Below are 5602 nucleotides of genomic sequence, written 5' to 3'. Positions count from 1 at the left end.
TTATTGTGTCCATTATTTCTTCATTATGCCACCTGTTGGATTCTGATATGTCAAAATCCATGATGATCCGCATAGCGCATCGGACAATTACTTAGGCTTTCCTTTAAGCCTGGTCCATTAAAGGCCCGCTAGCCTTTTCCCCTCAAAACCCTAATAGGCCTCTATAAATAAAGGGCATGGCCTTTATTCTAAAGACACATGATAGAAGCTTAAACGCTCCTCTCCTCCTAGGGTTTTACCTATACCGCCGTGTAGGGTTTCTCCCTAGCCGCCAATCGACAAGCCACGATGACGGCCAAACAGCCATAACCACCCTCCCGAAATCATCATCTCGGCTAGGGTTATCACGGTAACCGGACCGGAGGTTAAAGCCGCTGTACATAATAAACCCTCCTCTATTGCACTCAAGCGTGTTCTCGACCTTCGGTGGAAATATGCTTGATCAATTGGCGCCATCCGTGGGACCCCGACTAAAGCCTCGGGTTCCAACCTTCAACAGTAAAGATTCTGGTGAATTCGATAAAAAGGTCAGCAAAGTTAGAAGGTCCGCGACGTCATGTTCAATTGGTCAGTTGCATGTGTTGCCTTTATTTAAACATATATGCAGACGTAGGATTACTCCTAGAAGGTTAGTCAATCCTTTCACTATTATCTTATTATTATACATATACATGATACGTTCACATTAAATTATATATATGGTCTTATGCATTAATATTCTATGCAAATAAGTTTATACGAATATGTAAAATACGCTTACATATCGTTGACCATGAAAATAGACAACAAAGAAAATTAATGTAAAATAAACAATGAATTATTGCTAAATCATTAGCGAAACTGGCTAATTGTTCATCTCTTAGATACGTATAATTTCTTGGCGAGATCTTCAAACGTTCCGAAATATTCTGGGAATTAGAATCGGTGTTGGTATTAATGGACGATTAGCGACAGTCACAATTGTCATGCTGCTACAAATCGATACCCCACCGTATTCGCATCCTCAATCGGTTCACCGATGAATGATAAAAACATTTGTGTTGCCGATTAATAAAAAACAAATTCGATAGCCTGCACTGACAGAAGCGAGATCGGGTCTTCGGTTAAAATCCGGGCTTGAATCCAAACTAACATTAATCTGGCCGATTACAATCCGGAAAATCTAATTTCTGGAATGATTTCTTTCCGTCGGATGACCTTATTCCGCAAAAATATGGCCGTTGTTTGCGCCTGTGTTAATGCATAAAAAATTGGCACCTACTTCGTGATATAACTAGGGTGCTAATTTAGCTCTTGGATAATAAAAGAAAAAATCATCATATAATTTCCGGAAATAATGCAATATTTAGTTGCTTCCTGTATAAGGTAAAAGTCAAATCATGCAATATCCAATTTGGCCAGAATATCATGTTCTATTTTTATAAATGATATATGTGAATAATACATATACATATTAATATTAAATATGAGACTAAAAAGGGCTCGGGATAATTTAAGTTGATCCGTGGCAAAATCTTGAGAATCACAAATTGATATGTAATTACACTTTTATATAAAAGTAATAATTACAAATAAAACTCGATGTAAGCTACTACAATTTCTCAATAGATCACGTGCAAAAAACGATGTAAGTATCATCGTCGGCTACACTTATTCGAGATATATTTTTATCGACATATTATAATTAAATGTCGATGCCAAATCTTATTGGTAATAACTTGCAACAAAATAAAATTTTATTTTGAAAGATGGCAACAAATCTTTATCTTTTGCGGAAGAAAATTTTAAAGATTGTTCCTTATTCTAGTAAAGAAACATACATATCATTAATAAGTTCAATGTTAATATTTAATATTAATATGTTATAACTGTATATACGTGTAAAGGTGCAAACTCATACATATTGAAGATGATCTCCGTAACTTCTCGCACATCTATTATGCAAACCTAGTCAGCGAAGCGCAACGTAACATTATGCATCGCTAAACAATCCCGCACAAGTTTAATATAATAATGCGGCGAAACACTAGCTTACATGCAATGAATCAACGCTTATGTTCGGCATTAACACGTCGGCGCTCCATACTAGTTATGAGTAGAGCACTTAGATCGTTTCCAACATCTAATCTGCAAGCATCAATTTGGAATTTGTAAGCTAGGGTGAATCAACTACCATAACGATCGGAATGTTATTAAAAGCATACCGATATCGCATGATTTTCATACGTCGTGCGCAAAATATTTGCTATCAAATGACACGACTAACATGTGATGTAGACAACAAATCCCATGGGTCATGCAAATCAAGTACTATATGTACAAATCATTGTTGATTCTCGATCAAATGAGCTCCATGCACACAAAAGACGTACCGATTAAAACCTTAACGAGGTGGTTGATTACCAAAAGGAACAAGATTCCTGCTTTCACACAAACATTCGTGTAATCTGCATATGCCTAGTAATGGCATGACAACGGTCCATTTGCGGATTTAATAGCAACTGTGTTAAAGCCTTTACGTTACTCGATTGCAACCCATTCGGGTACAACATGTAGTCCATTACAAAAGTCTACGTGGCTGATTAAAAAAAAAAAAAAAACCTATGTGGGTAAGTTACTACATATTTTGCAGTTAATTTATAAAAGTCTTCGCGACTAATATACTAGCTAAGTCACTGCATATTTTGCGGTTGATCAAACGCTAAAGATTTTTTCACACAACTATATTTCCTTATTTATATATAATGGGTTGAGTAAGTTGGAATTTGATCTTTAATTTTTTGCATTGATCGGAAACAGGGAGATTTGCTTCAATTAATTTGAACAATATTTAAATTGGCTGACCTAAGGGTGCACATAAGCTGTAAAAATTTAATATCATGAATATTAATTCAAAATGAGCTTGTTTGTTAAGATCATGGTGCACATATTTTTATATCACGCACATAATATTCTCTCATCAAATAGCATGATGAATGCGTGGCTAAGGTGTATCTCAGTACTACCCACTTCTGTTACACGGCCACACAATTTGGAGGCTGCCCTACGGCACAACAATGGGTGCACCCAAAAAATCAATTTTATGTGTACTGCCACATTCTAAAATTCATATGCGCATATACCCTGGGCAAGTATTTCACCACAATTAAAGGGATGATTTGCAAGTGAAAATAGATTTTATAAGTCACTTTGTAGAAAGTAAGCGAAAGAATATATGACGGTATAGCTCATACGTAGATATTCAGGAATCATACCTTACATTTTTAGCTTTATGTAAGCTTGCGCACACATCATGTGTTGTTAAAATGCCACATGAATGATTTAATATCAGGCGCATAGTTCGAATATTAGAAAAAATGTCCTAAATGGGTTCCAATGGCCTCTAGATTATTTGGTGTGATATCAATTATAGTTCAACACAACTAAAATACTTTAGTTATATTGAACTGGGGGCTGGCATAGTATATACTATTACTAGCGGAAAAAATGTTCCCTTAGTCGGTTACGGTCGTACACCCTAAAACCTTTTGAAAGGTAGGAATATGTCTCCTTGAGATGCTAAAATTTCGCAATACTACTCTGAAGTGCCACTACGTAATGTCCCCTTGCAGTGTTAAGCACGTGATATAACATTCCGCACTAAAATATTCTATGGCGTAAGCCCATGGACAATTATTTAAAGACCATGGTCGTGTAAACGCGCCCATGGCATATTTATTAGTCCATGGCCGCAACGCGTAAGACCATGGACAATTGTTTAAAGACCATGGTCGCATACGCGCGCCCATGGCATATTTATTAGTCCATGGCGGCAACGCGTAAGACCATGGACAATTGGTTAAATACCATGGTCGCGTAAACACGCCATGACATATTTATTAAGTCCATGACCGTAACGCGTAAGACCATGGACAATTCTTATAATCTCGTGGCAGCATTGCGTAAGTCCATGAGATCAATTTATTTGCTCATGGTCACATACATGCTCAGGCACTCCCTCTCCAAAAGTGGTTTAAGTTTCATTCTAGATTTCAACACTACTAAATACTTTAGTACTATTGAAATGGGGGCTACCATGATATGAGCATAACTATTAGAAAGGATTGTTTTCCTTTGAGTGATTAGCGGTCGCATGCCAAAAATCCTTTAAACAGGTAGGATAGACCCGCATACACATCACATATATTATTTTCGCGGTTAAGCCCGCAAAGAAAACACACGTATCAGGGAATTGATCCACCCTCTGCGAACTCAGTGTTTCTTATTTAGTGCGTCCAAAACTTTATAAACATTAAGTATGTTGATTGCACGCACCGCTGCACAGGGAACGCTCCGACTCCCAAGTGGCATAGTTTAGTTTGGCTAATAATACTATAAATAATGGTGACAGTAGTAAAACATTGGTTTTTTTCAAACGCTTGTACACCGCGCAGGACGGAGATCTGCAAAGTCATGACTATAAAATACAAGTATTGGTTTACTTGTCCAAATACCCGGGCATTGGTTTGACCGGAAGACTCTTGAATAAGCATTGGTTTGCTTATATACGAATAGTGACATTGGTTTGTCCATGCGTAAAATACTTATAATAAATTTATAAAAGTCAAGAGTATAATATTTAGAGCATTGGCTTGCTCTCTATGCGGACAACATTGGATTGTTGCCGCAAGAATAAAAAGATTATGTTCGACATAGAGGGGTCGCACCCGTCATGCAACATAACATTTATTCTACGTTATTGTGCAAATGGTGAAGACTGGATTTCAACAAAATCAAGGAACTAAGTTGTTTCTCTACTCGAGCATGCACCAGCATAAAACACTAAATGAAAAATAACGACGCGCGCATAAAAATACTATAAGAATAAAGGCATTAGTTTTCCTGCGTAAATATACGTAAGTATACGCAAATTGCGGCATTAAATTGCCCGCACAATTAAATACCCCTCACCTTTTAGTTGGGATGCCTCAAAATGACTGAGTACGGAGCTTGCAAGTCAGAGATGCCTTGAATGCAACATCGATCTCCGATTTATCGCATTGTTGCATCAAGAAGGCTCCTATGCGAATAGCTGGAGAAGCCTCGACGTGGCCTTGAAATTCGGAACTCAAAGTCACTAGCGAGATGTCTAGAATGCAAACTGAAAATTCCGAACAATGTTTGCTTCAGGAAAACCTTACTTTACGATAAAACGTTTTATGAGTAGACCACGACTTTGTGTTATGGACCACTCTTTACTAAGTCCATGGTCGCATAAGCGCGCCCATGGCATACCTTTACTAAGTCCATGGTCGCGTAAGCGCGCCCATGGCATATCTTCACTAAGACCATGGTTGCGCAGGCGCTCATGGCATATTTTCATAAGTCCTTGGTCGCGAAATGCCCTTGGCCGCTATACTTAAGACCATGGACGCATGGCAGTACTTTATAAATCCATGATTTTGAAATGCTCATGGCCATTATTATAGTTCAAAACAACTAAAGAACTTTAGTTATCTTGAACTGGGGGAGTAACGATATACTAATATACTATCAGTATACTTTATTGGCATTATTATATGGGTTTATGTTTTGGTATTGTCCCGCATAGACATAATTGTCT

This window comes from Rutidosis leptorrhynchoides, chromosome 11 (assembly GCF_046630445.1).
Source record: "Rutidosis leptorrhynchoides isolate AG116_Rl617_1_P2 chromosome 11, CSIRO_AGI_Rlap_v1, whole genome shotgun sequence".
NCBI lineage: Eukaryota > Viridiplantae > Streptophyta > Magnoliopsida > Asterales > Asteraceae > Rutidosis > Rutidosis leptorrhynchoides.
The sequence above is the reverse complement of the archived record's forward strand: the minus strand, read 5'-3'. Positions refer to the sequence as shown.